We start from the raw sequence: 19,380 nt of genomic DNA, 5'->3' as shown, positions 1-19,380 counted from the left end.
GTATACCCAACAGAAATTCTTATTTATGTGCACCAAAAGATAAGTACACAATGTTCATTAGAGCATTACTCATAATAACCAGAAATCTGAAAAGACGTAAGAGGCCATAAATAATATAATTGTAAGTGTATTCAGGTACGTTTATTTAAAGAATACCGTAAATAATACCACAATGAAAAAGAACAAACTACTGTTTTACACAACAGCTTGTGTAAACCTCACATACAGAATATCAAACAAAAGAAACCAGACACAAAAGAGTATACACTGTACGATTCCATTTATCATAAAGTTCAAAATCATGTGAATCTGTGATGTTAGCAGTTAGGCTCATGGTACCACATCTTGGGTTCCCCAGGAAGCAGAGATTTGTGTGCCGGAGGTTTATTGGGTTGTGATCTGAGGGTCAACACCTGTAAAGAAATGTGAGAAGTCACAAGCAGGGCCTCAGCTAACCCAACAGGGAGCTCTGGAGCTACAATGGCTCTTCAGAGTTGTGCTGATTGGAGTGAGGGGACCAGGTTTTTACATTGCAGTCACTTACATGCCAACCAGTCATTGACTAGGAGACACCCCCAGGGATGGTGCAAGACCATGGGAAAGGCTCTCTTCACCCAGGGGAAGTCCTGGAGGCAACTGGGCTAAGAGCTGTTGGCCACCAGCACTCCTAGTAGCTAGGGGCAATGAATGAGTAGCTTCGGCCCTGGAGGGGTTGGGGGGTACACCACAGCATCCACTGCTTGGGGTTACCTCTCAGCAAGGGTAGTGACTAGAAGGGGACAGCAAGGTAGGGGCTTCTAGGGGTCTGGTGCTGTCCCATTTATCCACACGGTGATTATAGAGGCATGTTCATTTTGTAAACATTTATGTTCATGATTTTTGCACTTTTCCTTATTATTTTCTATGTCCATAAAGAAGCTTATTTAACAATAAAAGAAAGGAGTGATCTGTCAAAAGCTGCTGAGAAGTCAAGAAGAATGAGGACTGTGAAATGTTCCTTGGATTGCATACCAGGCGGGTCCCTGGCAACGCTAATGCCGGGTGTACTCTGGGTGGCAGTCAGGTTGGAAGGAGTTATGGAGTAAGTGAGAAGGGAGGAAAGGGAGAGAGTTTGATGACTCTTTTGAGATGTTAGCCTGAGAACGGTGGCAGTCAGAACGCAACCCTGGTGAGGGTTTTGTTTTGGATGGAAAATGTTTGCGCCATTTAAAGATCTGGTGGAACTGTCCAGTGGAGAAGAATCAGTTGTACATATTGGAAAGATGAGGGATGGATGAGGGTAAGGGTGGTTCAAAGCAAAGGGTATTAGCCTTATTCACCAGGAGGGCATTTCCAACCTCTGGCTGCTCATGTCATTACGTTTCTATTTATACATTTGATTTGTATCTTTCAAAAATTCCCCTTGAGAACCATGACTATGAGCCCCTGTATTTCCGCTGATTACTTGGCACGATGCTTTGTACACTGTAGGTATTCAATAAGTATGCTGCTATGGCAGTAGATGATGACAGCGATGACAAAAATAAGGATAAGAAGAGTATATCCATTTGTTCAGATATGATATGCATCTTAAAGCAAGATGATTACAAAGAGGTGGACAGAGAATTCTCTTTGAATAAACCGATATTTTTTCATTGTCTAGTTTTATCTATACAGTTTATGCATTTGAAGATGGGATGGGGAGGTCAGGGCAGTGACCAAAATGGGACATCCCAAGTTAGGCAACTAAGAGATGATGCAATTCTCTATTTGATCCCTTATCCAGAACTAAGACATAGCCCTTTCTTACCCTTCAAAGTGATTGCACAATTCAGAAAAAACAAGTTCAGAAAACTTGTCCAGGGTCACATTGCTGTGGGCAGAAGCAAGCCTAGCGTCCAGGTCCACGTCTCTTTCCCCAGCCGCTCTGTAGCCCGTCTGCCTCCACTGACCATGTGTTCCAGATGGACTGCACATGCTGGGGTGTGAACATGCCAGGCTTGGAAATTCAAAATGTGTGTTTGATCAATGAAAGAGAGGGCTTGGTCCTTGGTGAAAATGCAGTTTTCCCTTGGACTTGTCTATCCAGACATATTTGTATTATGATGACAATTTGTAATTACATGGAGTCTTTCAACCTCAAAGACTTTCAGATTATAAATATGCTAGTGCCTTCTGTTTGGTTTCCTGGGTCATTCTGCAAGCCCAAGTATCATGGAGGGGGCTCGTTGTTGGACACCCACTGCTGGAGAGTGGATAGAAAACCCAAAGTAGAGGAAGAAAACTCTGCAGTAAAAAATATTTATATCATTAATGTTTGGATTTATTGTCACAGACATCTCAGATCATAACATTTCAAGCAGCAATATTCTACACAGTTTGATTACAGATTGCAGTTAATTTTTTCCTCGTCTTTTCTTTAAGTCAGTGATATTACAATAAAGTGAAAAATGAGAAGGGAGTGTTTGGTATTTTTTCTGGGTTAACTGAATCTAACAGCATCTCTCATTTTGTTAACCCTTTCTTTCCTACTAACTTGGCACTCTTTGGCTTTTTCGTTTTAAAATCTAGTAAGGATGATTTATGGGAAGGGCACAGCAGTGTGAGACAACATGCTCTTTCTGCAGAAGATGCTGTTGCTGGTCTCCACGGATCCCCCCCACCCAGCTCTGAGTTCACCTGCGGCTGAAGCTTCCCGCCCCTGAGCACCTAGACCCCCTGCTCTTCTCTGCCTGAGACCTTTCTGTGGCTCCAATGGAGCAACTCAGCCCTCCCAGAGCAGGGCAGAAGTTCCACAGGCTTAATATTTTCAGCAGAAATCCTCAACCATAAGCCAGTGGAGTCCGTGGATAAGTACCCCAGGCTTCCCATCTCTGGTTTACACATTATGTCAATAAATGGTTCCTTACAGGGTCCTGGTGGGACTAAGGCCCAATTTGCCTACACAAGTGACCTGTGGCTTTTCTCTCTTCCCTTCTCACTTTCCTCACCCCTCATGTGTGTTTTCCAGACTCACCTGGTGAGTAAGTTACCTGCACATAGTCCTCATCTCAGCATCTGCTTTTGTGTGGTTCTCACATGAAGATACTTCCTAAGTCAATGCTTTTTAAATTGTCTATCATTAATTCTATTTAGTGGGCCAAACCAGCATTTCAAACAATAGAAAATATCATTTGCCTCATAATTAGTAAGTATAGAAACTGTATCATAAACCCTTTGCTTTAGTTATATAATGAATGTCTATGGGTCATGATAAACATTTATTTTTTTCCTGTGGGTTATGGTCAAAAGAGTTTGGAGATCATAGTTCTAAATGCTTCTGACATTCTGCTTATTGAAACTCAATATAATTTCAACATGGGAAATGAGACCAGAGGGAAGAAGCAAACAGCAGCATCTGAGATTGGAAGTGGTATTTCCCATAGGATAAAGGAGTGAGAAGAGCCCAGGACTGGAGGCACAGCGCCCAGATGCCAGCCTCAGCTTTGCAGCAGACTTGCTGTGTGACATGTGGCAGGTCATGTGTCCTAGAGCGTCCTTTGCCACATTTCTAAAATGAGAGGCTCAACTAGGTGATCTTTGGTGTTCTCACCAGTTCTGATGCCCTGGGCGTACCGTCCATTCCCAAAGTGTTGGCAGACGGGTGTACCCACTCGGGTCGCAGGCTTTAAGTCCTAGCCTCAAGAGTGGCTCAGAGCCCCGGGAACCTGCCCCGCTGGACTCAGGGGGAGAGCAGGCAAGCAGACATTCACGGGCATGCCCATTCTTGTCACTGGCTTGGGAGAGAACATCTGCCTTGTCACCTGAGGGGGACCCACAGGGACGCTGCATTGCCTGAGGGCTCACAGCTGGGGAGAAGCTCCCAGGCGAGCAGGTGGTGGGAGTGGAGGTTGAGGAGGGCATCGAGGGGGTGCCAGTGAGTAGCGCAGGGGCCGGCCCATGGGTTTACTCTCTGCCCTTGGCAAAAGTAATGCTGCTTTGAAAGGAATGGGGCACAGTGGAGGGGCACCCCTGGGAAAACACAGAGGATGTGGAAAGCACAGTGCTCCCTGAGTTTAGGGTCTTGGTGAATATTTTTTCCACCATTGCCCCAGTTCCTATCCTCCACACACCTGGCCTGGCGGCACCTGCCTTTCCACACATCAATTCTTGAGCTGGAGTACCCTGCGATCCTTCCCCTTCTCTTCATTTTATGCCCTTCTCTTCTTATATATCCTGTTCACAACTCCACTCCTCTGTGATATTTCTTTTATGTTCCCTTCTTTATACTGTGATTCCAGACATCAGCGAGACAGAGTAGCTGGGCACACCAGTTTTATTTGCTCTCGTGCTTAGTAGTCAATCCTTCTTTTCTATTAGATGACTTTAAGAAAATAGAATAGAGCACCAAATCATTCTTTAAAGTGGAGATCCTCAAACGTTTTAAACAGGGGGCCAGTTCACTGTCCTTCAGACTGTTGGAGGGCCGTTGGAGAGTGCGGTGCACATTCCACACGTGTGCACTGTGGGCCCGAGACGAGTAGGCAGCTAAGCAGGACAGGCAGTGGCGGCAAAAACACCTGATGGGCCGGATAAATGTCCTCGGCGGTCCGCAAGTGGCCTGTGGGCCGTAGTTTGAGGACCCCTGCTTTAAAGGATGCAAAATAAGATGTGGTTTCAAGTAAGAAGAATCCAAGGCAAAAAAAACTTAACAAAAATGAATGCCAATAGAAAGCATCAAGATAACCCTGCGAGAAGCAAAAACAGGCACTAATAGAGCAATCACAGTAGCTAATACATGTTGAGTGGTTACTGTATGCTAGGCACTCTTGCAAGAGCTTCACATGCATGGACACACCCAATTTTAAAACCTACATAGATGCTGTTTGTATCTTTATTTGTAGGTGAGGAGAGCGAGGCACGGGGAGGTCGAGCGACTAGCCTGCAGATGTCCAGTGGCGATGCTGAGATGACAGTGCAGGGCCTGTGCTCTCTGGCTGCAGAGCCCGTGCTCATAACCAGAGCACTGTGAAATCCCTCATACCTGTGGGATGGGAAGGTCAGAGAGCACTTGGAGGAGGATGGAGCATTAGAAACTGACCATGGAGGAATAGGTAGGAGCTGCACATTTGGAAATAGAGGGCAGGGCGTTTCAGCTAGAGGGTGGGAGCACATGGGTGCCAGCACACCTGCAAGGATCATATGATCTAGTACTAGGCTGTCTGTTTCTTCAATATGACTTCTATATAAAATCGATCATGTTTTACATTTGATTTTCATAGTTTTTCTTTTTCTTTCTTTCTTCAAGATGTTCAGCTACGAAATGCAAGAGTTTGGGAATATTTGACCAAGGGCAGGGAAGACCACTCTATTCTGGGAATGCAAGACTTCTTCCTTTGACCTACTTCCAGTAGAAACCCCCACGAAGATCCTATCTTCCATCTCTCTACTGAAACCCAAAGACAAATGCCATGACATGAAAGCAAGGGAGAGGTTTTTAAAACATTGAAGATGCTTGAAAGCAGAGAATCTTGGAGGGCTTAAGAAAGACTTTTATCTCTAAGGTTCATTTCTTGAGGGAGTGTTAACTGCCCCCGGATTTAATATCACTTCTGAGCGACTGGGAGGCAGCAACTGGTAAAACTATTTTTCCTCACTGTCTCTAAAGCATCCCCAAAGCACCAAGAGGCCAATTCCTCAAAAGAAGACATGCAAATGGCAGTTACAAACTGCAGGGCAGCAAGGAGGCAGTAAGCACATTCGCCTGGAAGAGATCCTGCTAGAATCGCAGGTGTATTTTACAAGCTTTGAGTTGATTCCTCATAAGGGCAAAATCTGGCTGCTTCTCAGATATCAAAGTTGTGCTCCGTGCAGCGTGGCCCCTTAAAAAATTTATGTTGTGTTTATCAGCGACTGCAGGTTCAGAGCCGTGGTCAGCGATTGCCTAATTACTCTTGCGTGGCCCCTTCTGCTCCCTCCCTTCTGTTTGCTGCAGCCAGGAATTATAGCCCTGATTGTTCCAGGCTGTTTCTTGAACATTTATGTGTTTCCCTTAACTGGAAATATTATACAGTGTGGCCACCTCCCTTCTGGGGCTGGAATATGAGCTATTTTGTAAGCTTGTCTCTTGTCTCATCCTCCAAAGCACAGGAAGGTGGAGGGGTACGGACCCCACACTCTGGGTTCCTCTTCCAAAAGCACAACCCTGTCCTCTGAATCTTCCTTTCACACCCAGAGTGATAAAGAAGAAAACCCAGCCCTGAGATGAGTTTTCTTCCTTTGAGGAGTCTCTTGAATTTAAATATAAGGCATATTTATACAATCGTCATATTTTATAGAAGTGACTGTCCCCCAACTCCAGGTCCACATGCGAATCCTGAGACAGCAGAAATGTTATCTGTTAAGATTCTGAGTTCCTCTGAAGTAACTCCTTTTGCAAAGCACAGTGTAGGCTGGGACACAGGCAGCTAGTGGCCAGACCTTCCAGTAAAGCACCAGGGAACCTGGCCCAGGGCAGGGCTCCCAGCTGAGAGGGGGCCAAGGGTCGCTTTCTGGGAATTCTTTGTAAATCTTGCCCTGCCATTCTCCATGTGCAGCTGTTGGAGCACATTCATCCGCCCAGGCACTGGGGGCCTTGTTTTGCACTTGGTCAGTGTTTATCTTCCTGCCCAGCTCACATCGCAGAGGTTAAATGGAGTAAACCCAGGCACAGCCTCGCCCTGGTAACTGCCAACCAATGACTTCAGCATCTCTAGGGTCAGATCACCGCCCCACCCAGAGCAGAAGCTGGTGGAAACGTCTGCTCCCTTCCAACACACTTTTCATTTCTCTTCTTCTTTCTCAAGTGGATGAACGGTGATGAAAGATGAATTCTTCCCCCTGAAAGTCACTTCATGTGGCTGCATTCTGGAAAACTAGGGTAGGTTTGGCTCTGTGTGCCTTGCCTATCTATGTTTCTCTTCTACCCCTACCCTGCTTTTTAAAATAATAATCTTTACTTTTGTTTTTCTTTTCATTTTATTTTTAAATGTGCGTTATGCAAACATGACAAAAGCATTAACACAATTCTTTGCAAAAGGCAAGAAAAAATGATCCACAATCCCACTACCACAATGAGCCAAGCTGCTATACTTAATCAATATACTTTCCTACACTTAATCAATATAAGTGGCTTTCAGGTTTGTGCTATTATATAAAAACACTATTTTTTCCCCTTTTGGATAATTTCCTTATGATAACTTTGTAAGACGTCCACCTCTATATTTGCTTTGGACACAGAGGTAAATGCTGTCTTCCTATTTACAATGTCTTCCGTGGTCTGAGCACTGGGAGTCTCACAGAGAACTCTCTCCCCAGCTGTCCTGGGCCGTGGGAGACAGAGACAGGTGGAGGAGGGGCACAGGCCTTTATAAGGAAGTGGAGAAAACTCACCGCACAGTTAATTAGAAAGTGCCATGAAGCAAGTCCAAACTTTATGGCTTTCCTAGAATTGATGACGGTTCCTAACCAGGCCTGCCTGTTCTCTGCAGGTGTGTGCAGCCTCCAAGACCATATGGTTTTCGGCTGCACTGGGCCTCATTCTTTGTTCAGCCCATGATCCTGTAACTGAATATCAGTTAATAACTTTTCATAATAATGTAGCTTGCATCAGCTTCTACAGGTCCAAAAGGAGGCCCCGTGCAAAGCTCTGCCTTTTTCAGGCTCCTGCTGCCTCACCGGCACACCTGCTGGGCGCCTCAGCCCTGAGGCTGTCCCCAGGGCAACAGCCACAGCCCAGCCTCACAGAGGCCAGCTGCAGGTTCAGCGAGTGGGAGGCCAGGGCACAGAGCTTATTCCTTAGCAATAATTTGTCTCCCTTGGGATTTGCCAGGGGGCCTGGGGTCCTGTGACTTTTTTAAAAGGGCCAGAGGTTTCCCCCCACCCCCACTAAAACAATATTTTATGGCAATTTGCAACACACAGGCAGTCTCTGGCTTATGTGGGTTGATTTACAGGCATCCCTGAGAGGCCCAAGGTCACTGGGGATCTGAAGACTGGCTAGGCCAGCCCTGGGACCAAAGGAATTCTCCACCCTCCCCACTAGTTGTGGGATCTCCCGTAACTGCACCCCCAACCCCACCTGCCCCACCTCCTACTTAATGGGGTCCTGCCACCTTGCCTGCTTGTTCTTTCTCCCTGGTGGCAGGGACCCAGGGAGTGGGTGCAGGGGTCCCTCATGGCTGCTATCTGTTTTCCGCATCCACCCCTTGAGGCTTCAGACTCAGCCCAGACGTGTGGCCATGCTCCTGTGCTGGAGTCCCAGGGAGCTGGGTGTCACTTTGATCCCATTGGAATCTGTCCGATCATCAGAATCACCAGGGAACTTTGAAAAAATATGCCTGGCCTCACTGCAGACCCACTGAATTGAAATTTTCCAGGGAGAGCTGGAAAAAGTCCTTGAATCATTCAGATAAGCAGTTATTGGCCAATTTCTGCCCTCATGAGCTTGTGCCTTGGTCCTTCATGTAAGGAAAGAGCATTGTCACTTGACACGCATCAGTGTCTTTCCCTCTGCAGTTTGGCGATGGGGGAGAAGGCCTGAGCTAGGAGTGTGTCCTTCCCAGTGTCACTAAGCAGAAAAGCATCCCTTGAAAACTGTCTGCCAGGCAGGAGGGTGAAGGGAAGTAGGATGCTTTTCAAGTTGGCAGTCACCTGGGAAGGGAGAGATGGGCCTCAGAGCAGAAGAAGGAAATGGACAGTTGCATCTCTAGGCCCGAGCAGGAAACTGAGTGACAGGAAGCAAATCTGGGGCCTGCAGGTGTCCTGGAGCTTCCCCGGGCAGGAGGTCTCACCCACTCAATGCTCTTGTCCCTTCAGCTGGACCCATGCCAACAAGGTGCCTCTGCACCCAAGGCCTGACCGAGGGAAGGGAGTTTGGGTTTTTCAGTTTGACTCACTCTGTAACCCAGTGTCCAGCACAGAGCCTGGCTCTGCACAATCAATACTTGCTGAATGTTACAAGCTAGCATTGATTTATAGTGACGCAGGAACTGCGCTAACCATTTTACTTGTATTATCTCATTTAATCTGCATAACAACCCTAGAAGGAGGCTGCTATGATTATCCCCATCCTAGACTCAGGTCTGAGGCTAAGACACAGTGAGATGAGGCCACTTGCCCCAGTGCTCACTGCTGGTAAGAGGAGAGCTGGGGTCAGAGCTCAGGCCAAGGTCTGAGCTTCTCTGCTCAGTGGTCCTGCTTTCATTCAGCCACTGCCCATGTGGCCGGCAGGTTTGTTCCAAGAGTCAACCCCTAAGTCAAAAAACATCGCCGATCACATAGGCATTTGTGGGTGTCCTCAGAGCCTGAGTCTAATGTATGACTCTATCACTATGGAAAAATGTCTTCATTATTCCAAACATGCAGCTTAGGGGAATCCTACTGAAGCCTAGCCAGATGGATTAAAGCTAAAGCACAATTTAGGGTTCTCAGTATTGCTAAACTCTATCCTCTTGGATGACATTACCAAGAAATAAAGCCAAAAGGAAGCACTGAGTAGATACTGTGCTGATTCATAGAACATCTGGCCTCCTTTCCTGCCTCCTTCCCTCTCCTTGAGATGGTTTTAGGGGCAACTCAATGGTCAGACTGATTCTGGCTATGACCTGGGTATGGCGGGACAGAGGTAAGGGAGACTGCCCCCCTGCAGGCCCCCAAATCTATGCTAGTTCCTGAACAGTCCAGCCAACATGGGGGTTGAGCTTCCTCCAATTGGCCTCTTAGGCCCTGAGAGTGGGGCCCAAATCCTCGCGGAGGCACTGGATCCGGCCAGCACGATTGCCCTGGGGCCTTCCCATAGGGACGTGGGGGACACACAGAGCCCTCTGTGACTCTTGCAGACATAAGGAAAGTTCACGGGCAAATGCGAGAGTGAGAAGATCACCCTCTTTGCTCCTTTTCACTCTAGGTCAAACTCATCCATCTTCCTCAGTCTCCTCTGGGCTGTGGGAGGGAGACATCCTGGAGAAACCACCAATAAAGCATTGCTTAATGCCAGCCGGCTTGATGGACACATTACAAGGGGTGGGTGGCTCAGCCTTCAGAAATATTTACAGCAGGATGTGAGGGGGAGTGAGTGTGAAAGAGTGTGTGCAGCAGTGGGGGTTCTGGAAGGCACTCAGCCTTTCCACAGTGGGAAGGGGCAGCCTTCTGCTCCCTGAGCAACACAAGCAGAGGTAAGGATGACGTCCTGGCAACACAATGTCCCTCCTATGCTCTCCTGAAACCCTTTATCCTATTTAACAAATATGAGTGCACGTTACTCGGTCCCTGGGTTACACACTGGCCTGAAAATGTTGGAGGAGTCATTGGCTTATGTTGTAGACAAACAGAATCTTAAAATAAGAAGTGTGCGTGTGTGTGCACGCACACAAGTGGTGTAGGTGTGGCACGATGTTGGGATGGGGCAGAGGTGGTGCTGATGGTGACGTGTGTGTGTGTGTGTGTGTGTGTGTGGTGTGACAGTTGGGATTGTGAGCACCCTGGAGGGAAGACTTCTTGCTTCTGTTTCACCAAGTGAAACAGCAGATTATGGTGAGCAGCAAGCATCCCTTGACGTGCTTCTCCTGGTACTGCACATCCTTCACCACGGATGCAGTCAAGCAGACATCCTAAGTTGAGGAGAGAAAATGCTGGACGACACAGGTTCTCAGGACTTATTTGTGAGAAAATGAGGAAATGTGTGTTTGTTTTTGGCTGCCTGTTTTATGTGCAAAGGGGATCAGGTAGTCACACAAGGGGAGTGGGTTAGGAGACATTCCCGGGGGCTGGCCAGCACACCTGTACCAGCTCTTCCCAGGTTCCCCTCTGCTAGCCTGGGACATTGCCATGGTGCTACCCCATCACCTCCAACTGGCCAGTTGGCACTGGGCTGAGGCTGATGTTTTCTTGTCCCACTGCGGTAATAAGGTCAGCCACGACCCGCCCAGGGCAAGGTGGGATTGTAAAAACTGCAACAAAGAAAGCACGAACCGATCCCATTCCCCATTGGCTGGTGGTATCCACTCCTCTGCCCAACTCTCAGTCAAGAACCAAAACCTTGAATCTCCCCATGGATTTCTTATGGTTTTCATATTAGACTCACGTGTCCTCAATTTCCTTCCCACTTCCTGGCATTTTTCAGAATTGAGTTTACTTTGCTGTATTATTGTCCAGAACAGGAAAAGATTTTTTTACTTTTGAGTATTTATTTTGTCATAGGCCACATTATCAAGTTACCTTATTTGTTCTAATTATTTGTCAGTATTTGGAACCATTATTTGACTCTTTTACCCTTTGGGATTTAGTATTATAGGAAACTCTGATAATCTAATTTATTTCTATTCTGAATATAATTCTATATACAAAAATGTTCGTGGGTTTCCAGAGTCTTTAAATTCAAAGTTTAATTTGAATTTTTATAACTTCACTAGAGTATGCCATGTGTGGATTTTTTTCTCCCAAATAATTTGTAAGCTTTTGATTAGAAATCTCAAGATTTCCTTTAGGAAAGTTATTGCTATTCTTTCCTGGGAGGGAAAATGTCTTACTGGATTTTTCTACTATGTCTCTTATAGGTTGGCTCATTGTATAAATTTTCTGTATCATTTCCTCATGAACAGTAGACAAATATCTAGCCTTAAAATTCTCACTTATTAGTTTAGTATCTAGCTTATTGTTTATTACCTCTATTGTCTCCATTGCATGTCTTTAATTTGCTATTTTTTTTTTAAATCTGAAAGCAATCCTTAATACTCTCAGATTGTGTTTTTTCAGATCTCTGAAACCCATAGGTTTCAAATTTTTAAAGTGTTTTCCCTGTATCTTGGAGGTGGGGGACGTATTTACTCTGAATCTTAAAACTGGCTCTTTGTTTTGAACAATTTTATTTTTCTCTATGTCCAGTGTCCTTCCTTCCTTCCTTCCTTCCTTCCTTCCTTCCTTCCTTCCTTCCTTCCTTCCTTCCTTCCTTCCTTCCTTCCTTCCTTCCTTCCTTCCTTCCTTCCTTCCTTCCTTCCTTCCTTCCGAGAAAAGTCTATGCATGCCTAATATTAGGTGTTGAGGTAGATTTTATCAGAGTTATGTAGGTACTTGTCCAAATATTTTAGTTCCAGACTAAAGGTGTACATTAAAAGTTTATCTTTTCTCTAGTTCAAATTAATTAAAGCGAGGTTCTCAGGTCCCTGACGCCCAGGGAGAAAGTAAGATCAGAGGCAGCCCTGGGGCAGGGAAGTTACTGCTCTGAGAAGCATTTCCTTATACACACCTGTTGTGCCAGCTGAAGTTAACTGTGCTTGCTTTTTAACTCAAGTGGATGCTTTCTTTTAATAAATGGCGGGAACGATGCTCCGTCTTGCCTGGTCCTCCAGCCTCCATCAAATGACACTGTGGCAAGAGCCCCACAGGGAGCTGTCCCATGTGTGGTCTTCTCCCAGACCTGTTCACCCCTAGCTCACCCTCATTTCTAGCCCCTGTCTCATTGACCTTGAAGGTATAATTTGGCTTTATTAGTGACCACAGTCACTTCCTCCTAGTTGTGTTTTTCTGTCATGTATTTAACAGATTGCATTTTTTAAATGCCACATGCCATCCAACTTTGCAGCCCCAGTCACACAGCTCTCCTTGAAAATGATCTGGCCTTTGTGAATAGAATATGATGGAAGTGACATGCGTGACTTCCAGTGCCGGAACATGAAAGACAATGTGGCTTCAGCCTGGTTCTCCCTCTCTGTCTCTCTGTTTCTCCTCTCTCCTCTCTGGGTGCATGCACCTTGGAACCCCTGAGCCAACTTGCAAGACGTTTGCTGCCCTGGAGCCACCATGCTGAAGAGACACTGGAGAGAGACCACGTAGAGATACAGGGAGATGCCCCAGACACCCCCCCCCCATGGGTCTTCCCAGCATGAACCACTAGGGATGTGAGTGAGTGAGTCTTCAGCTGATTCCACACTCCAGCCTTTTAGCTTCTCCAGTGGAGCAGAGATAAGCAGATCCTGCCGAGTCTTGTCCAAAATGAGATCCATGAGCAAAATAAATGATGTTGTTTTGACTCACTAAGTTCAGGGGTGCTTAGTTACACAGCAGTAGATAAGTGGAACACATATGTTAATTTGCAGGTGGGGACTTCCTCAATCCCATTCTGTTTTTATATATTGCAAGTATTATTCAAAATGTCTGGCCTTTCATGTTATCCTTCCCTGCTTCATATTGATAAAGGCATTCTCCTATTTTTATGGTTCCTTGTTCATTTCATTAGAATTGTAGATGAAGAGAAGATAAAAATGTGGCTTCAAATTGCCACCTTGAACAGAAACTTGTGATTTAGTTCCCAATTAAGATACTATGTTATTTCTACAAAATCCCATTCTTTATTTACATGCAAGTTTCCATTAGTTTGTCAGATCAGCTATTGTCATTTAGGAAGGCCCAGCCCTTTTCTTCTGGCCCAGTATCTGTGTACAGATGACATTGATTTATAATTTAGGGGAATTTCTAGGTGTTCAACTGCTCGATCAGTAAGATAAGCTACTTCTAAATGTTACTAATCTATCAAGGCAGCTTGGCACAAAATAACCAGAGCAGAGTGCTATCTAGGGAAAAGCAAGAATAATAATGCCCTCCTAATTTCATGGGGAATCAACAATTCTAAAATCACCAGGATTTGTAAACAGAATGTCAGAATCAAAAAGATTAAAATTCCTAAAAAAAATTTACAATTTTGTTAAACAGGGAATGAAAATCATTGATTATCTTCCATCTGGGTTGACAGATGATTTCAAGTGTTTGAAATATTTCTGAGCATGCTGCATGTTCACAGAGTGATTTTCACTGCCATCTCCTCTTAGTCGGTTTTCAGAAGTTGAGCCTGAAACATTCTTTGCCTCATTTTGACTGGCACTTCTTTCTTGTGTTCCCCCTTTTAATGAAACATCTGAACAGGATGCAGACCATTTAAGTCTTTGGGGGAAATACACTCTCAATTGTTAAGAGGAGGGGCTGGGTGCCAAACAGAATTACTTGGCAGGATGGAAGGGCACAGCCTTTGAGGCTGACCTTGGTATTTGATCTTGGCACTGCCACTTACTGGCTTGCGATCTAGAGTATGCTACCTTCTTGGAGTGTCAGTTTCTTTATCTGAAAAATAGGCATGGTCACATGTGTTAGTTTCCTAGGGCTGCCATAACAAAGTCCCACAGGCTGGGTGGCTTAAACAACAGAAATTTATTGTTTCACAGTTCTGGAGGCAAGAAGTCCAAGATCAAGGTGTTGGCAGGGTTGTTTTCTTCTGAAGCGTCTCTCTAAAGCTTGTAGAAGGCTGTCTTTTCCCTGTGTCTTCACCTGGTCTTCCTTTTATGTGTCTGTGTCCTCATTTCCTCTTCTTATAAGGACACCAGTCATATTGGATTAGGTCCTGGTCTAATGACCTAATTTTAACCTATAACTTCCTTAAAGACCCAAATGCAATTGCATTCTGAAGTACTAGGGGTTAGGGCTTCGACATATAAACATGGTGGGGTAGGGGCATGGTGAACACTTCAGCCCGTAACACAACCCATCCTGAGATATTGTAGATAAAGTACCAGGTATACAATAAAGATGTTCAAAAGGTTAGCTCTTTTTCTTCCTCCTCTCAATTTCAGATTCCTTTGTCCTTGGTTGTAGAAAGGAATGTATTTCCTTTACTCTCAATCTAATCTTTCCTCCTTTCCTTTCCAAGAATTTTTTTTTATGAGAAATCATGGGAAGATGATCTGTCTTAATATTTCCCCTTTTCAAAGACCCTACTTCATTCTTCTCAAATGGAATTCCAAACATTTTTCCTCTTCTCTTCTGGAATGTGGATGTGATGACTGGAATGGCAACAGTCACCCTGAGACCAGGAGATGACCTTGAGGTTGAAAACCCCATATAAGGCGAAGGGGTGAAAATATTAATATCGAAGACAACTAGTACGGGGATGACAGCTTATAGGTGCCTGCCAGCCGTGGACTGCCCACTGCAGGGCTTCCTGTTACTTGAAAGAAAAAAAAATACCCTATATTATTTGTACCATTGACATTTTAGCCAAAATTAATGAATTAATGTAGAATTTGAGCTCAATGGTCACATTTAAGGTGCCTTTTAACAAACTAATTTAACATGTTTAAAAATAAATTGACTTCATGTCCTTCCAAGCTTATATTCCATGTCTCATGGTTGACTGCAGTAAGAACACCACTGTGAGCACATGTGCGTTCCAGGAAGTAGCAGAGGGAGGGGGCGGCAGAGCTGAGCACACAGGCTGTTGCTAGGAGACAGAGTCAGATCACTAGGCTGGAGATGGACCATGCACAGCCTTGTAATTCATTGTAACAATTTGGAAATTATTCAAGTGAAATGGACCTCCGTGCTCTGATTTGCATTTTTAAAATTTTGGTGTCGTTTAAATAAAGGATTGTAGGAGTGGAAGCAAGTATAGAGGTAGAAAGATCATTTAGGAGACAATCCCATTAGTTAAGGCAGGAGGAAGTAGTGACTGGGAGTTAAGGGGGTGGCAGTCACAGTGCAGAGGGGAGGAAGTAGTGCAATTTAAGTTGCATCTTGGAAGTAGCACCAACAGAATGTGTTGATTGTTTGGAGGAGTCGAGGATGACATGCAATTATCTCATTTTAATAACTGAGCAGATGGGTGATGCTATTTAAGGAGATAGGGAATGTAGAAGGAGGGCTGGGTATTTTGGGGAGAGGGAGATGGGGCTTAGCGGTCTGCTTTGGGTATGCAAAGTTTGAGATGCTCAAGATAGGAAAGTGCCAATATCAAATAGGCAGTCAGCTGTATGAGTGTAAGCATCAGGGGAGGGGTCAAGTCAGAGGCATACATTTTGTGCATCATTGGCATTAAGATAGCATCAAGCCATGGGCTTGGAGGAGATCACCTAAGGAAATAAATACGTACGGAGAAGATGTTCTAAACTGAACCCTGAGGAGCTCTCTTCTTTAAAAGGTGGGTGGTGAAGGAAGCTTCAGCAAAGTAGCCCGATAAACAGTAGCCACTGAGATAAGAGGATAAGCAAGACTGGGGTGTCCTGGAAGCCAGGAAAGATACAGAGGGAGTGGTTACATATGTGCAATACTGTTCATGGGACTTTGCCAGAGGGAGGTCATCTCTGAGGTTGACAAGAAGGGTTAATTGAGTGAGTAGAGAGTAGGGAGGAAGTGAAGGAAGCATGTGGAGATAGTTCTTGAGTTTCCCTGTAGAGGGAAGAAGAGGTGTGGAGTGGTAGCCAGACTGAGAGGTGAGGTCAAAAAAGGATTCACACATTTGGAAAATACTGAGCATATTTGTGTTCAGTGGAGAGAGAGATTGATGATATATGAGACAGAGAATAACTGAATGAAGGAAATCCCCAAAGAGTTGAGGCACAGTGTAAGATGCAGAACATAAGTAACTCTGATGCAGCAGAGACAGTCAAAAAAAAAAAAATCCTATTGCAAACAATGCTGCAAAGATCATCTCTTTATATCAATATTTCCTCACATTTTTCCTAAATGTCCAAGGTCAAGGCCATGGACAGTTTCTAAGGCTCTTGACACATTTGTAAAGTTACGTCCAGAAACATGATATCAATTAACATAACCTCATTTTATCTTACATTCTTTCAAATATTTAAAAATATTTTTTAGTCATTATAATTTTTCTTTTGTGAATGGTCTGCCATTGTCTTTTTTATATTTTAAAAATTGGGACATAGATGATTTTTAAAATGTATATATGTTTTTATACACCATATTAATAATTGTTGCCTTTGCTATATTTGTGATATACCTATTTTCCAGTTTGCTTTTTGTAAAGTATGTTTTCAAGATGTTTTTCTATCAATTTTTCCTTCGTGATTCTTTTTGTTGATTTTATTCTTAGAAAGTAATTTTTTTTTCTCCCAAGAAACAATACAAAGAATGATTTTGAGAGCTCACAGGAGTGCCGTGAGCTGGATTGCACTGTCACCCAGGACTATGAACACATGGCTCAGAAATGGAGCAGTTCACCTAACCCCATTGCGTTTGCAGCTCCAGGAAATGAAACATTCCCAGAGAAAGAAAATGGATTCATATTTCATGTCTGCTAAACAGCAAACAACAAAATTCAAATAATCTACATCAAAACAGTTGGCCAGAGAAACCTTCACAAATGAAATTTTTGCAATGTCAGTAGCTAAGCCAAGTAACAACCAACCCACATCATAAGGCTCCAAAATGCTGCATCAAGTTACCGGCTTTCTGTGTAAACTTGCTTTGCAGTTGTTTATCTGATGAAATATTCCTTTGTTTCATCCAGAGAAACTTCTCGTCTGTGATCATTAACTAACCTCCATCCTCCGTCCCTTCCTCCCTTCCTTTTTTCTCTTCGGTATGCAGCATAGCAAGTTATGATGGCTCCACAGTTATTATGGTAGGAAAATTAGGAGTCTCTAGTCTCTGCACTGTAACATACGTGCAAGAATAAAACACGACTGGGCATGGGCACTCATGTCTCCCCACTGTGTGGAGTGGGGCTCATCCAGAGGAACAATTACTACCTTGATGCCCAGAAGAACATTTAGGGCCCTCCTGGTATGAGTAACAGTAAAAGCCACATTTCAAAAGATTTCTTCTAAGGTCTTCTCAACTGCTATTTCCTCCTCTCTCTCTCACTTTCTTGATGTTTCCTCCTCTTTTCTATCTGGTACTATGCTTGACCTGGGCAAGATGGCTTTTGTCCTGGACCCACTATTCAGAGGATCTGCTCGTTTTCCTTACCCTCCCCGTGGCTTGAAGAATCCATGGGACAAGGAAGTGTGACCATCTAGAGTCTACTCCCTTTGAGATCATGCTCCAAGAAATTGAGACTCCAGAATTCCCTGCCCTATAAGCCCTGAGTCTATATCCAGAGCCTACCTGGGCATCTTCCCTGCCTCCAGCCTCTGCTGCTAGGAGACTCCTCCTAGGTCTGCAAGGGGTATGCATGGAGCTGGCACTTGTGAGCTGGTGTGTCCACGCGTGCGAATGAAGCCCTCATGCCCTGGGGACTGAGCCACAGTGGGAAGAGAAAGGGAGCAGGCTGTGGGCCTTTCATTATTCATTCTAGAACCCCGAGGAATCAGGAATTCTAAACTTACCAACCCTGGGCTTCTGGTTTGCCATGATGATATATTTGTCAAGATCGAAGGATATTACATAGTTTACTTAATGGTCTGTTCACTTAGTGTTCAATGGGTTTATAAATTTTAAATGTCTAGATACATATTCCATGGGTCTCCATTTATCCTTTTGCCCCTGGTCCTGCAAATGTTGGGGTGGGTCTGCCCGTGTCCACTCCTCCATCTATGTTCTTTTTTCTGTTTCCCTTCCCTTTTCATCTAGTTTCTTTTCTCCTCTGAGCTGCGGACCTCGTGGGGATTTCCTGTCTGGTTCTGCCCTTCAGGACCAGTGGAGCTGTCTTCCTCTCTGTTTCCTCACCTGTCGGGATCATTCTTACAAGTTTGAGAATCCTGTACATAATGATGGCTATTTCTGACAAACAGAAACCTCTACATGGCACTGAAAAACCTAATTAATAAATGAGCAGATGAAAACTGAAGCTGAACACCACTCACATAGGCTCAGGTGTGTTCCTCTCGTACATTTGTCCTACCCCATAGCCTGTCCTTCCTTTCTTAGATCATTGGGGGTGGGTGCTAGTTGGGACATGGGGACAGACACACCTGTTTAGCCACACCTGGGTTTCCTTAACTTTCAGAAGGGTTTTCTTCATTCCCACTGCCAGGGTTTCTACAGGCCAGAAGTACTCAAGCTTTGGCCTGCATCCGAATCACCTGGAGGGCTTTTTCAAACACTGGGCCCAACCCTCAGAGTTTGTGAATCAGTGGGTAAGAATGGGGTGGGGCCCTAGAATTTGCATTTATAATGTTTCCCGGGTAATGGCTGCTGTTACTGGTCCAGGGCATGCTCTGGGAACCACTGCTATAGGTCATTAGGATTTATTAGATTTCCCTTGTTTGAATCTCTGTTGCTAACATAAAATCACTTTCAACTTGCGATCCATCAGCAGACCTTGACTGAGCTCAGAACATAGCCCAGAGGCAAAAAAAAAAAAATGACTTGGGACTCCAAGTCCCATATGCCCCCTGCACAGTGGACAGGCAGGCTGCTTAGTTAGCAAGAGCAAGGGGGTCCTCCCACAGAAGCAACTTGAGCCTCGACTTGGCACACTGTGAAGCAGCCTTGGCCATACGCTACCCTGCAAGCTCCTCTTTAATTGCAGAAATCTGGGTGGCCTTCACACACGTTGTTTGTATAGCAAAGGAACAGAGACAAGCTCAGTAACCTTGGAAGACCAATCTCTTTTTTCCCAGCCTCCAGAGAAGCAATGCCCAGAGGAACAAACAA

At 44.8% G+C, this 19,380-nt stretch overlaps 1 long non-coding RNA gene across 1 annotated transcript; it reads right to left on the bottom strand.

The window, feature by feature from the left end:
- Nucleotides 1–263: 263 nt before the first annotated feature.
- LOC105882014 (uncharacterized) lies at nucleotides 264–18,059 on the bottom strand. Its single transcript, XR_001159022.2, has 2 exons — nucleotides 17,890–18,059; nucleotides 264–413 (listed from the first exon to the last, which is right to left on the bottom strand). It is a non-coding gene; the product is annotated as an uncharacterized LOC105882014 (long non-coding RNA).
- Between the last annotated feature and the right edge of the window lie 1,321 nt (nucleotides 18,060–19,380).

Source organism: Microcebus murinus, chromosome 11, assembly GCF_040939455.1.
Source record: "Microcebus murinus isolate Inina chromosome 11, M.murinus_Inina_mat1.0, whole genome shotgun sequence".
NCBI lineage: Eukaryota > Metazoa > Chordata > Mammalia > Primates > Cheirogaleidae > Microcebus > Microcebus murinus.
The sequence above is the reverse complement of the archived record's forward strand: the minus strand, read 5'-3'. Positions and strand labels throughout refer to the sequence as shown.